This window comes from Lactuca virosa, chromosome 2 (assembly GCF_052849685.1).
Source record: "Lactuca virosa cultivar CGN04683 chromosome 2, Lactuca_virosa_CGN04683_v6, whole genome shotgun sequence".
Classification (NCBI taxonomy): Eukaryota; Viridiplantae; Streptophyta; class Magnoliopsida; order Asterales; family Asteraceae; genus Lactuca; species Lactuca virosa.
In genome coordinates this window covers 102,830,361-102,846,443 of record NC_136427.1, presented here as the reverse complement: position 1 = coordinate 102,846,443, position 16,083 = coordinate 102,830,361, and the positions used below count along the sequence as shown (strand labels likewise).

The 16,083-nt window shown below is 32.3% G+C and overlaps 2 pseudogenes; both read left to right on the top strand.

Moving 5' to 3' along the window:
* The first annotated feature begins 526 nt into the window (after window positions 1–526).
* On the top strand, window positions 527–2,839 carry LOC145157638 (uncharacterized; annotated as a pseudogene).
* A 3,233-nt stretch (window positions 2,840–6,072) lies between these two features.
* On the top strand, window positions 6,073–7,627 carry LOC145156460 (uncharacterized; annotated as a pseudogene).
* Window positions 7,628–16,083: the final 8,456 nt, after the last annotated feature.

Here is a 16,083-nt window from a genome sequence, read left to right as displayed (position 1 = left end):
GCTTCAACGCAACGCCCCAAGCCGCCTGTCACCGCTGCTGCTTCCACCTTTAACCGCCCGGTGGCTCGAAAGTGTCGATTCTTGAAGGTGTGTTGAGGCTGCGAAATCGACTCATACAATCCGGTAGTTCCTTGCTTTAACTCGTCTTTTGATTTCATGTTTCAATTGCTAGTGATTGGATTCAAGCAATCTCATTCTTCTTACTTCCAATCCTTGATATGTTATGTGATTAATCCCCAGCCATGTTTTGTGTGTTTTTGATGGGTGATGGCTGTCAAAATATAGGTAAGAACACTCTCATATATGTGGTAATTGGTGAGTAAGGATTGGTTAGAATTGTACAATAGTTGTCTTTCTATTTTCTCTTTGGTATCTTCGTTCATGATTTCTTTTGCTCCAATTCTCATAGATTCTTGTGTGATGTTTTACTATAAAAAGACCATGTTTTGAACCCTCCAAAAGGTCTTCAAAACAGTCCTTTAAGGTTTCATATGTGGCTTAATGGTAAAGGAAACTCAAGCCCTTAATGGTGTTTTTTCTTTTAGCAATGTTTGAATCTGCAAGAAGTATTATGAGTTGGCTTGGTGATTGTGAAAAGGTATAAATTTTATATTTTTATAAGACAACATTAATACGTTTATTGATTTTATAATTTTTGACAGGTTATAGCAGTGAAAAATAATCCAGTACAATGGACAACTCCTCTTGGACTTCCTGTTGTTCAACCATACAACAAATTCGGAAGACATCTTGTGAGTTATTTTAGTATGTCAAATTGTCAAGTAAAGTCCCTGTATTTTGGGTTTTTTGTTAATATCAACCAAGACTTTTTTATTGTTTTTTTGAAATGTGTAGATTAAGACATCTCTTCAAGTTTTGACACTACAACGAGAAACCGATAAGGTTATACCTGCAACCTTTTCTTTATTACGCTAAATGCAAGAAAAATAACTTTTTTTTGTTATAAAAGGTAATGGTGAAAAGACAAAGAACAGCCTTTCCTCCTCACTTTGTCCACTCTCTTGATGGGTCCCACATGGTGATGACAGCCGTTGCTTATAAAGAGGCTGGCTTAAGTTTTGCAGGTTCAAAATCATTATTATTTCATATATTTTATTTCTCCATTTTTTCCATTAAAAATATATAAATTAAAATCCCATTTCTACTCTGCGTGATTCAGCCATGAAAAACCCTAATTCTACTCTCCTTAGAAGTAAATGGAGTCCTATTCCAATACCCCATAGAACTATCCTTGAACCCAAAGGTCAAGATCTTGATTACATCAACATAGCTCACAGTCATCTTCTTCACTCTGATTGGGCTAAGCTAGATAAATTATTAACCAAATCTAATTCGTTACGAGTGAAGCTCATTCTGTTAAAGCTTCAAAACAACTACGTCATTTCCCTAAAATTCTTCAAATGGATTGAGCTTCGCAACCCTAGTTTACTCACCCTCGAAACAAATTCCATCATACTCCACATCCTCACAAGAATCATAAATTTGTGTCAGTTGAATCCATTTTAAAAAAGATCATCGGTTCTTGTTCTTGTGATGTAAACCTCCATTCTAAGCTCTTCGATGCTGTTCTTCACTCTTATCGAATGTGTGATTCCACTCCTCGTGTTTTCGATGCCCTTTTCAAAATGTATGCATAGATGAAGCAGTTCAGGAATGCAACAGATATATATTGTCGTCTGAAGGAATACGGATTTCTTCCCACCATTGAATCATGTAACATGTATATGAGTTCACTGCTTAGTTTCAATCGAGCAAACATCGCGTTACCATTTTACAACCAAATGAGAAGATCCAAGATCACAATTAATGTGTTCACTCTCAACATGGTAATGAATGCTTATGTTCAATTAGGGAAACTAGAGAATGCAGTCCAAGTGTTCGATGAAATGCAAGGTATGGGAATGAACCCTTTTGTCTCCTCCTATAATACATTGATCACTGGATACATCAACCAAGGCCTTTTAACAACCGCAATCAAGTTGAAACGTACAATGGAGAAGAACAGAATTAGCCCAAATGCCATAACATACAACACAAAAATCCATGGATTATGTATGTAAAGAAGGGAAACTACATGATGCTTTAAAGTTTTCCATGAAATGAAAAGGGTAAATGTGGATCCTAATACTGTAACTTACAACACTCTAATCACTGCATGTTCCCAATCAGGTAAAATCGAAAAGGGTAATCAGATTTTTGAAGAAATGATAAGAACCGGGGTCAAACCTGATATTTTGACTTATAACACATTGTTGTTGGGACTTTGTAACGAAGGAAAAACCAAGAAAGTTACTTATTTGGTTAAAGAACTTGATAAAAAAAGAAATTATTACCAAATTCTTCAACATTTTCTGCCCTAATTAAAGCCCAATGTGCTCGAAAGAACCCAGATCGTGGTTTTCAACTTTATAAAAGCATGGTGAAAAGTAATTGTCGTCCAAATGAAGATACTATGAAGATGTTAATTTTATCATTCTTGCAAACAGATGATTATGATGGTGCTTTTGGTGTTTTTAAAGAGATGTTGAAGAGGCCTATTGGGCCTGATTTGGTTATTTTGAGTGGGTTGTGTAAAGGGTTTTCAAAAGCTTGGAAAGATAGATTGCTTATAGATCTATTAAGCGAGGTTGATAATAGGTGTTTTAGTTATGAACGTTATGAGAAAGTTAAAAGCATTATTTGTGACTCTAACATTGAAGGTAAAGAACTTGAAGAAAATGTGCAAGTTGATTTATTTAATCATGACAAAAACGTATCCGAATACAGAATGTGTGTGGGAGCAAATAATGCGTTATACTTCGTAATGTATATTCAATAAAGCTTTAAAAGTTTTTCATGTATATCGAATTAAACTTTGATATTTGTGCTATCTATATCTATATCTATATATATACATCTATACAATTATATAAAGCATATTGTTTCTTTCTTGAATTTTTAAGAGGCATAAGTTTCACTTCTTAATGTACACATCAACTTTGTATATAAACTACTATGTGGCCATGATCCTTAAAGTAATCACCCCAATCTATATAGCTTGCTAAGCTGAACTCTATAAATAGTTTTGAAGTGGCAGAAATAAAGATTTTGTAAGTAGCAATTGACTTTATTATTATTTTATTTTCAAAAGTTTATGTTTATATTCTACCATATACACAAATTACAATGCTATTTATGGTTACGTCTGTTTTAGATACGAAAGAGGAATGGATCGTGAAGGTTGTGCAATCATGGTTGTAGTTTTCTTTGTCTTGATAGATTTGTACTCTATATATTAAAGATAATAATATTTTGCAAATTTTAGTTTTATTTCACAATAAATTATTAGTTTTATCGAAATTGGTAGTTATTACTTGTATAATCTTGATGTATAAAGTATATGTGTTGTTTTATTTAGATCACACCCCATTTTGAACACATATGTGTTCTTTTATTTATATGTGTTATTGTGAGGAGGTTTAAAAATTATATTAGTTCATTATTTGAGACTTGAGAGCTCTTAGCTGTTGAGGATATTGATAGTTAAAGAATTAATAACTTCAATTTGGTAATCTTTCATGCATTTGGTTCATAGGAAATTGAATAATTGAATGTAATTTAATTTGTTCAATGTTTCTAATTATATAAAATTACGTATTTTATATTGTTTCGGTAGATGGACTTCCATTTACCCTTTCATTTTATTGATTTAGAAGAAATTTTGGGTTAGAAGTTAAATATTAAATATCTTTGATTTTTTTTTGAAACAACAATGAAATCTTTGTTGATGTTTGGATTGATTGTGATAAAAAAATAATAAGATTAGAATTTATTAATAGATAAAAGATATAGCATCTTAATTACTTTTCATTTTTAATTATTTTTTTGTCAAAGAAAAAAAATAATAAGTTAAATATTTTGTGGAACACCTTTGTTAATTTTTGTTAAAATATTCAATTTAAGCTTTATAAAAATAAATGATATCTATCGATGGGTAGAGATCCTTACTCGGTAACTTTTCCTTATAGACAAACTATTTATGTTTTATTAAGTTGTGCAATACAAATATTTAAAACGTAAATACCAATATTTAAAACATAAATAGTTATATACAAATCACTCTTTATCTATCCTTTATATATCTTTTTAGCTGGTTAGTTGTATTTTTTTTTATAATGTGTTATCGACTTTTCATTCAACTGATTTCAACATACAACTTAATACAAATGCACAATAATAACTATTAGTTATCAGCGTTTTTATCTAAATGACTAATGTCTAAGAATAAAAAAACTTAAAGCGTTATATAAATTGAAATTGAAGTATAAATATAATGTACATATAAAAATAGATATTCGAAATAATGACTACTATTAATTTATATGATTTTTGAAAAACTGACTATCATTTTTATTAACTTAGAAAATAATTTCAAAAGCATAAACCACAAAAAATATTTTTTTTTTAAAATAAGTAGATTATTTTTAATCGTTTATACTTTCCTATTTTTTATAATTTCAAAATACGAGTCATTTTTTTATTCTCTTATCATGGGTCAGAAGACTATAATAGGTTTTCTGTCAACATTATTTTTATTGTCAAATTGAGCACCCCTAAATATAAAACAATAGTATATAATTTGTGAAGTAATGAAGGGGGCTAAATTGGCATTAAAAGAAACTTAATTTGTGAAGGTATCTAAGGTTATGAAAGATAGGATAAAGTTAAATGTCTAGGGACTAATCCTTAAAAATTCATCCATAACCCCCCAACAAGAAAAAGTTCAAAGCTTAGGACCAAATTAGCATTACAAGAAGCTTAATTTGTGAAGATACGTCCAAAAGTTTTTTTGCGACTGTTCTAGCCTTGACGCACAGATTAATGGAGTAATCTCAAAATCGATCCGTTGCATCGCTCGACAGTAGCATAGGAAAAAAAAAGGCGAGGTAGGGTGGAGAAGGGAAGAACGAACTGAGAAGAGTAGGGGGGAAGAAGGGTCTGCAAGTGTCGATTCTTTAAGGTGTGTTGAGGCTGCGAAATCGACTCATACAATCCAGTAGTGATTGGATTCAAGCAATCTCATTCTTCTTACTTCCAATCCTTGATATGTTATGTGATTAAGCCCCAGCCACGTTTTGTGTGTTTTTGATGGGTGATGGCTGTCAAAATATAGTTAAGAACACTCTCATATATGTGGTAATTGGTGAGTAAGGATTGGTTAGAATTGTAGAATAATTGTCTTTCTATTTTCTCTTTGGTATCTTCGTTCATTATTTCTTTTGCTTCAATTCTGATAGATTCTTGTGTGATGTTTTTCTATGAAAAGACCATGTTTTGAACCCTCGAAAAGGTCTTCAAATCAGTCCTTTAAGGTTTCATATGTGGCTTAATGGTGAAGGAAACTCAATCCCTTTATGGTGTTTTTTCTTTTAGCAATGTTTGAATCTGCAAGAAGTATTATTAGTTGGCTTGGTGATTGTGCAAAGGTATAAGTTTTATATTTTTATAAGATAAGATTAATACGTTTATTGATTTTATAAATCTTGACAGGTTATAGTAGTGAAAAACAATCCAGTACAATAGACAACTCCTCTTGGACTTCCTGTTGTTCAACCATACCGCAAATTAGGAAGACATATTGTGAGTTCTTTTAGTATGTCAAATTGTCAAGTAAAGTCCCTGTATTTTGGCTTTTTTGCTAATATGAACCAAGACTTTTTTGTTGTTTTTTTGAAATGTGTAGTTTAAGACATCTCTTCAAGTTTTGACACTACAACGAGAAACGGGTAAGGTTATATCTGCAACCTTTTCTTTATAATGCTAAATGAAAGAAAAATACCTTTTTTTAGGTTATAAAAGGTGATGGTGAAAAGACAAAGAACAACCTTTCCTCCTAACTTTCTCCACTCTCTTGATGGGTCCCACATGATGATGACAGCCATAGCTTGTAAAGAGGCTGGCTTAAGTTTTGCAGGTTCAAAATCATTATTATTTCATATATTTTATTTCTCCGTTTTTTTCCATTAAAAATATATAAATTAAAATCCCATTTCAACTCCGCTTGATTCAGCCATGAAAAACCCTAATTCTACTCTCCTTAGAAGTAAATGGACTCCTATTCCAATACCCCATAGAACTATCCTTGAACCCCAAGGTCAAGATCTTGAATACATCAACATAGCTCACAGTCATCTTCTTCACTCTGATTGGGCTAAGCTAGATAAATTATTAACCAAATCTAATTCCTTACGAGTGAAGCACTTTCTGTTAAAGCTTCAAAACGACTACGTCATTTGCCTAAAATTCTTCAAATGGATTGAGCTTCACAACCCTACTTTACTCACCCTCGAAACAAATTCCATCATCCTCCACATCCTCACCAAGAATCGTAAATTTGTGTCAGCTGAATCCATTTTAAAGAAGATCATCGGTTCTTGTTCTATTGATGTAAACCTCCATTCCAAGCTCTTCGATGCTGTTCTTCACTCTTATCGAATGTGTGATTCTACTCCTCGTGTTTTCGATGCCTTTTTCAAAACGTATGGACAGATGAAGCAGTTCAGGAATGCAACAGATACATTTTGTCGTATGAAGGAATACAGATTTCTTCCCACCATTGAATCATGTAACATGTATATGAGTTCACTGCTTAGTTTCAATCGAGCAGACATCGCGTTACCATTTTACAACCAAATGAGAAGATCCAAGATCACAATCAATGTGTTCACTCTCAACATGGTGATGAATGCTTATGTTCAATTAGGGAAACTAGAGAATGCAGTCCAAGTGTTCGATGAAATGCAAGGTATGAGAATGAACCCTTTTGTCTCCTCCAACAATACATTGATCAATGCATACATCAACGAAGGCCTTTTAACAACCACAATCAAGTTGAAACTTACAATGGAGAAGAATGGCAGCCCAAATGCCATAACTTACAACACAATAATCCATGGATTCTGTTAAGAAGGGAAACTACATGATGCTTTTAGAGTTTTCCATGAAATGAAAAGGGTAAATGTGGATCCTAATACTATATCTTAAAACACATTAATCACTGCATGTTCCCAATCAGGTAAAATCGAAAAGGGTAATCAGATTTTTGAAGAAATGATATGACCCGGGGTCAAACCTGATATTTTGACTTATAACGCATTGTTTTTGGGACTTTGTAACGAAGAAAAAACCAAGAAACCTGCTTATTTGGTTAAAGAACTTGATAAAAAGAAATTAGTACCAAATTCTTCAACATTTCTGCCCTAATTAAAGCCCAATGTGCTCGAAAGAACCCATATCGTGGTTTTCAACTTTATAAAAGCATGGTGAAAAGTAAATGTCGTCCAAATGAAGATACCGTGAAGATGTTGATTTTATCATTCTTGCAAACGGATGATTATGATGGTGCTTTTGGTGTTTTTAAAGAGATGTTAGAGAGGCCTATTTAGCCTAATTTGGTTGTTTTGAGTGGGTTGTGTACAGGGTTTTCAAAAGCTTGGAAAGATAGATTGGTTATGGATCTATTAAGCGAGGTTGATAATGGGTTTTTAGTTATGAACTTTATAAGAAAGTTAAAAGCATTATTTGTGACTCTAACAATGAAGGTTAAGAACTTGAAGAAAATGTGTAAGTTGATTTATTTAATCATGACAAAAATGAATCCGAATACAGAATGTGTGTGGGAGCAAATAATGCGTTATACTTCGTAATGTATATTCAATAAAGCTTTAAAAGTTTTTGATGTATATCGAATTAAACTTTGATATTTGTGCTATTTATATCTATACTTCTATATATCTATATCTATATCTATATCTATACATCTATACAATTATATAAAGCATATTGCTTCTTTCTTGTATTTTTAAGAGGAATAAGTTTCACTTCTTAATGTACACATCAACTTTGTATCTAAACTACTATGTGGTCATGATCCTTAAAGTAATCACTCCAATCTATATAGCTTGCTAAGCTTAACTCTATAAATAGTTTATAAGTAGCTGAAATAAAGATTGTGTAAGTAGCAATTGACTTTTTTATTATTTTATTTTCAAAAGTTTATGTTTATATTCTACTATATATACAAAGTACAATGCTATTTATGGTTACGTCTGTTTAAGATACGACAGAGGAATGGGTCGTGAAGGTTGTGCAATCGTGGTTGTAGTTTTCTTGGTCTTGATAGATTTGTACTCTATATATTAAAGATAATAATATTTTGTAAATTTTAGTTTTATTTCACAATAAATTATTAGTTTTATCGAAATTGGTTGTTATTACTTGTATAATCTTGATGTATAAAGTATATGTGTTGTTTTATTTATATCACACCCCATTTTGAACACATATGTGTTCTTTTATTTATATGGGTTATTGTGAGGAGGTTTATAAATTATATTAGTTCATTATTTGAGACTTGAGAGCTCTTAGCTGTTGAGGATATTGATAGTTAAAGAATTAATAACTTCAATTTGGTAATCTTTCATGCATTTGGTTCATAGGAAATTGAATAATTGAATGTAATTTAATTTGTTCAATGTTTCTAATTATATAAAATTACATATTTTATATTGTTTGGGTAGATGGACTTCCATTTACCCTTTCATTTTATTGATTTAGAAGAAATGTTGGCTTAGAAATTAAATAGTAAATATCTTTGATCTTTTTTTTGAAACAACAATGAAATCTTTGTTGATGTTTGGATTGATTGTGATAAATAAATAATAAGATTAGAATTTATTAATAGATAAAAGATATAGCATCTTAATTACTTTTCATTTTTAATTATTTTTTTGTCGAAGAAAAAAAAATAATAAGTTAAATATTTTGTGGTATCACCTTTGTTAATTTTATTAAAATAGTCAATTTAAGCTTTATAAAAATAAATGATATCTATTGATGGGTAGAGATCCTTACATGGTAACTTTTCCTTATAGACAAACTATTTATGTTTTATTAAGTTGTGCAATACAAATATTTAAAACGTAAATACCAATATTTATAACATAAATAGTTATACACAAATCACTCTTTATCTATCGTTTATATATCTTTTTAGCTGGTTAGTGGTAATTTTTTCTTTTGTAATGTGTTATCGACTTTTCATTCAACTGATTTCAACATACAACTTAATACAAATGCACAATAATAACTATTAGTTATCAGCGTTTTTATCTAAATGACGAATGTCTAAGAATAAAAAAACTTAAAGCGTTATATAAATTGAAATTGAAGTATAAATATAATGTACATATAAAAATCGATATTCACAATAATAACTACTTTTAATTTATATGATTTTTGAAAAACTGACTATCATTTTTATTAACTTAGAAAATAATTTCAAAAGCATAAACCACAAAAAATATTTTTTTAAAAAATAAGTATATTATTTTTAATCGTTTATACTTTCCTATTTTTTATAATTTCAAAATTCGAGTCATTTTTTTATTCTCTTATCATGGGTCAGAAGACTATAATAGGTTTTCTGTCAACATTATTTGTATTGTCAAATTGAGCACCCCTAAATATAAAACAATAGTATGTAATTTGTGAAGTAATGAAGGGGGCTAAATTGGCATTAAAAGAAACTTAATTTGTGAAGGTATCTAAGGTTAGGAAAGATAGGATAAAGTTCAATGTCTAGGGACTAATCCTTAAAAATTCGTCCAAAACCCCCCAACAAGAAAAAGATCAAAGCCTAGGACCAAATTGGCATTACAAGAAAGTTAATTTGTGAAGATACCTCCAAAAAAAATTTTGCAACTGTTATAGCCTTTACGCACGGATTAATGGAGTAATCTAAAAATCAATCCTTTGCATCGCTCGACAGCAGCATAGGAAAAAAAAGGCGAGGTAGGGTGGAGAAGGGAAGAACGAACTGAGAAGAGAGGGGGGAAAGAAGGGTCTGCAAGTGTCGATTCTTGAAGGTGTGTTGAGGCTGCAAAATCAACTCATACAATCCGGTGGTTCCTTGCTTTAACTCGTCTTTTGATTTCATGTATCAATTGCTAGTGATTGGTTTCAAGCAATCTCATTCTTCTTAGTTCCAATCCTTGATATTGTTGGATTAGTGTCTAAGTCCATAACTATTTTGGTATGTACTTGACCCGATTGTGAGCATGGTCCTTTTGGGTTGCCTTCACACGGGTGACTAGACAGGATGACAGTTGAGGAGAGAGGTTGATTAGGGCATAAATATGATTTATTTATTATATTATATGATTAATATAATAATTTGGAATCATATTATTAATTAGTATTTAATCAGAAATTAATTAGGAATTAATTTCGGGACTAAAGGAATTAATTAAAAGTACAGGGGCTGTTTTGTAATTATTTGATAGTTGAGACTTTGGGCTATTGGATCACCTTTATTAAGGCTTGAACGAAAATCCTAGAAGGATCTAGGAGTTTTCGTCCAAGGGCTTAAGGAATGGAGTCCATGGACTTGCTTAGGCCCTAAGCTAAGGGATTATGGTTTCCACCTTGAAACCCTAGCCAGCCTCAAGTATATATAGCACCCTAAGGTACTAGAATTCGACACCCCTTGGGAAAACCCTACTAGGGCCGAATTTTGGAGCTTAGTACCTTTCCTCCTCTCTCTCATATTCATCCTCTCACTCAAAGTGTGTTTGTGAGCCATTAGAGGTACTACACTTGTGGTACTTGCTTTCAAGAGCTAAGGAAATTCAAGGAACTAGTTGTTATTACTACATAACAACAAAAGGTATGTATTATATTCTCCTATGTCAATTTCGAAAATAGTAGATGCATGTTAGGGTTCTTTTGTGATCATAAAGTTGTATAACTAATAGTGAAAACATAGATCCAACTCTAGGGTTGCATGCACACATAGGATTGTTTGTATAAAACCCAACAGTGGTATCAGAGCCAGGTTTTTGTTTTCAATTAGCTTTATTAAAATGTATGAACTTGACATACTAGGGTTTATAGCCAATAAACCCTAGGAGGCTAGAGATTTCGAGATTAGGGTTTCTATACCCTAATTTGCGAAATTTTGAAAGGGTTTTCAAATCCTTTCCTTAAGCCTCAAGATTTCGAAATCTAGGGTTTGTAAAACCCCATGATTTTCGAAATTAGCCTCTTCCCCAAGATAAGATCCTAAATTTTAGGGATTTGGATTACCCCATATCTTGTAATTATCCTTTAATGGTTATATATGGTAATTAAAGATTTTGAATTATCCTATCCCATGATTTTCGAAATTTAGAGGGATTAAAAGGATTAGGATAAATTAATTGTTTAATTGGTAATTATCCTTTATGATCTAGATAATCCCTTATGATTTAATAATTTAAATTAATAGTTTAATTCAAGATAATTATTAAATCAAGAGTTTTAATATTTAAAATTTTAATTTAAATAGTCTTAAATTTCGAAAAATTTTAAAGTGAGATTAAAACCTAATTGTTTTGAAAAGTTTCAAAACTTGCCCTCAAGTTTTGGAATTTAAAAGTTGATTAAAAGTTTAATTTTGAAATGTTAAATTCTGAAACCCTCGTATTTTGAATAAGTTCAAATTACACCCTTATGGTTTTGGAAAGTTAATAAAACCACCTAGTATTTTAAAAGTGTAAAATACACCCTATACTATATATATGTAACATTAAAAGTCTAATATTATATATATGAGTAAAAGTCAGTCTTACCGTTAGAAGGCCTCATTCACGAAGCTGGTCTATAAGGGGTGTTTAAGGAAATTGCCTATAAAATGGCGATTGAATGGGTATCCACTCTTACCCACCGCACTCTTGACTAGTGGAGGGTCGTTAGCCGAACGGGTAGGATAGGACGAAACCTTCCATTATAAGTATAATGAAGTACAAAGTAACTACATGCTTTTACAAATTCCCAAATTCTAGTTACTTTAGGGCAAAATGTGAATTTGTATGCTAATCCATGGAATTACACTTCGTACCCTTGTCAAACGTTAGTGAAGCGTGTGTGGCTAACCGGCACACTAATTTGGGATTGACATTGGTGGCGAAGGGTGGCTCGATGTTTATCATAGATCAATGGAGCGTGTGTGGCTAACCGACACATTGATTAGGTGATAGTAGCAATTGGGTGCACCACGTGATTCGTATGGTTATTCACACCTTGTTTGTGATCCTCGGCATCCCAGTCACAAATAGAAGGGCAAAATCAAGATTAAACATGCCATTGAAAAGTTCAATGAATCTCAAAAGATCTAGGAGTTTCAAAACATTTAAAACGTAAATTTCTTTTTCGTTTTTCATGGTGGGAATTGGTAAATCGTCATTTACCTACCTTCAAATATTCTGCAACTAGATTACGTCATCCCTCTTCTAGGTTGTAGAATGTTGTGTTGGATCCTAGCCTTGATGTTTCATTTGGGTGTTACATCAAGGATTCTTATCAACTAACTTGAATTTTCTCCCGTTTTGTAGATGTCTAAATCTTACAATGGTCTTCCCAAGTCCCTTGGAACAAGCTTTCCAAATGAAGATGACGTTCCATGATACGATCAAGGAAATGAGAGTCATGCTTCACTTCCTCCACCTCCTCCAATTATTCTCCCTAACCCACAAGTTCAAAGGCTTGAAAAGTTCAAGCTCACTCAAGCCCTATTGGCAAGTAAACACGAAGATGGGAAACCTGTGTGTGCACACATCTTAGAGATGAAGTCACACATTGATAGGTTAAGGATGATGGGTGTCGATATCTCAGAAATGTTGGCTGTTGACTAGGTTCTTCAGTCACTTCCTGAATCATATAGTGAGTTTGTTAGAGAGTACTATATGATGGACCATGACGTGACCCTCATTGATTTGACCTATTTGCTTATAGCTGCTGAATCAGAAATGATTTGGCGTGCTAATCGAGCAAATTTTTCTGGCAAATCAAACTCCCAAACTTCAATGGACATTGAAAATAGTGACATTGGAAATCCAGAAAAGGTAAATTATGAGATAGTTCCTTGTGCCATTCCAAAAGAGTCCATCTGCTTCTACTGCCAAGAGAAGGGGCATTGGAGACGAAGTTGCCCTGTTTACCTGAGAGATCTAAGAGATGGGAGAGTCAAGACGTATGGCTCTACTTCAGGTAAAATCCAATAACTAACTCTATAAGTTCCTATTCGTTGATTTTCAATACATAATGTGATAAGATTACATTTTGATGTTTTGTAGGATCGAAGAAAAGAGAGGAAGCTTAAGGGAAGAAGTAAGCTGAATCTGATCGTGAAGAAATGGGTTTTGATCGCATTGCTTGAAGATCGGATTTTTGAGCTACTACTTTAGAGTTAGAATAGATTGCTTAAAAATTGAAATAGCATAGTTTTCATTTGAATTGCATTGTAAGGACAAGTTTTTCCGCAATAAAATGAATTTTGATTTCGTCCTATTTATTTATCCTTGCAATGGCATATGTGAAAATGGATGTTTATGTATTTCTAATTTTAGCAATGTTGAATTGGATGTGATTCTTGATCATGTTATTTGTGAAATATTGAGGATTTGCCAAATAAAGGAAGATTCTCATCGCCCAAGTTTCAATTGGACAGAAACTTGGAATCATACAACTTGGTTGCGTGATGAATGAGAAACTTCATATTTTGGAAATTAGACTAATTCTTTGGCAAAAGAAGGACTAGGAGATCGAGTACACTAGGTTGTGCGTTGATCAAGTCCACCACAAGAGTGATAAAGATATTCGTCATGATTTACTAAAGGTTAGTAAATATGATTATACTTATAAGATTAAGTATAATTCTGAGTTGATTGAAAGAGTTTCAATCAATAGCAGAACGAATAAGAAGAATCAAGTAGGCAGAAAGATAAAAGTTTCTCTATTCTAAGAAGAAGGGAGAGTACCTTTTATTGTGTTTTATGATAAGTCTTAATGATTAAGAACCATATCTCAATTGATCCTCTAAGTGAGTCTTAGTGCAATTGCATGTCTAAGAAGAAGAATCAAGAATTGTAGAAATGGTTAAATCAAGAAGTCAATCATACTTCGTTCCAATATCAAGTCTTAGAGTCAAGATTCTGACATGAGTGACAAGTCTTAAGTAGGTTTATAACACTCGACAAATGTGGAATTTAGAAAAGTTTTCTTATTCTTGCACATTTGAAATTGGTAAGTTGTGATGTCTTGGATAAGACAAAGACCAACCAGGACCAATTGTGTGAAGTGTTAAACTTGACAAAAGGCTACACTAACTCTTGAATATTTGTTTGTCAAGAAATGGTTCTTGACAAGAGAATCTTATATGTCAAGGAGTCAGTGGGAGTCTTAATGGTCTTGAAAAGTTTCAAGAACAAATCAAGAGTAAACCTAGTTGATCATCACTAGCACACGACTTGAGGTTTAAAGCCTATCGTGGATGACATACTCTTTTTCTATGCCATTCCAATTGAGTTAATTATGCGTGTGAGTTCTATGAGTTCTCATTTGAATGCATAAAGACAAAGCACCTTGATCAATGGAAAGTACATTGATATGAAAGGGTGAGTTGCTTGGAAGACATGGTGGGCATTCATGTTACCATGAGGCAAGAAATCAAGATTGAACAAGTTCAGTCCATATGGTTTTGGATTTGTCGCAAACTTTCGTTTTGACAAATTCACATGGATAGGAACACATACATCATAAAATCTAAGTGTCATAAGGTTTTCCTCCTTCATGAAAATGATTGTGAGGAAATGCTTTCACTAAGAGAGATTTTAAGAAGATAGCAATTGTGAAAATTGTATTCTCAAATTCGATTATGATTACGGCATCCTTTTTCATAGTTCGAATTGTGAGATTTGGCATTTGATCTGAACATTTGGGAATTAGTAACATAAATTCTGAATTGTTTAGACACACATGTGAGCTATCTAAGGCAAAGGTGTATGAGCTTAAAAAGCTTAGATAAAGGCTTATCAAAGCATTAGGTATTAGAAATATGAACTTAAGGAATTCAATAAGCATTGTTTTCTAGAAGTTCAATTGTTTTCTGAATACATGTCAAAGCTAGTGGGAGCATAAGTGTTATGCTGGTAAGAAAATAATCGTCATGTTAGTGGGAGCATGATTATTATGGTAAGTATTGCAAGTTAGCAATATTAATTATAGAAAACAAAGATTCATTTTGCAAAGTTGCAAGGGTTGAAAAATTGTTTTGCTATAATTAAGGGAGAGAATATTATACTTCGTTTCAAAATTCTAAAGCTTAGATCGAGAAATGTTAATAAATTTAGTCAAGGATACATAGTGCATTCTCAAAATTCGATTATGATTACGGCATCCCTCTTTATAGTTCGAATTGTGGGAACAGGGCACATAAAATATTATGGTAGAAGGATGATGAAGTATGATGTCTTTATGTGAGACATTATGCATCGTGTCCAATACGCTTCGGGTATAGGATCGATTGCATATGCTATAATATTTGACCATTCTAAAATTTTCCAAATGCCTAGGGCATTAAGAGGGAAAAGGGACTAGAACTGGTTTTGACTAAAATAATTAAACAACTATCAAAGGACGATCTGAGGTTCACTGACGATTTGTCGCTTATGAGTAGTTGGAAGTATAGTACTGGATGGACTATATTGACATTATTATGAATAGATAAGATTCTATTAAGAATGAGTTGTCATATGGCAAATATGGAAATGTTTCCATTAATGGGAGTTGGATATTAAGAAATATGTCTAGATTAGAAACTTTTATGCGAGAAGCATGTTCAAAGGAATGTACTTTGAATGTGAGACTTCACGTCTATGGAATTGTCTTGTAAGAATTTCCGATAGAATACCTTGTAATTTCATTAGTCGGGTCTTGGTGACTTTTGTGCTATGACATTATGAAAGAATCATTGCATAAAATGTTAGAATCTGACATATTCTAAAAGTGGCAAGAATTTGGTATTCTTATACTAATAATAAGGATTGGGGATTGTGAATTGAGTTTCATTGGAAAAGTTTTCAATTGATCTATTTCACAAAGTATGGACCATAGGAAACCAAAGTGTGTTTGCTTGGAGCATGGGACAATTGTGGTTATAATTCGAGTAATAAGTTGATTTTCTGAAACAGTAAGCAATGAATAATG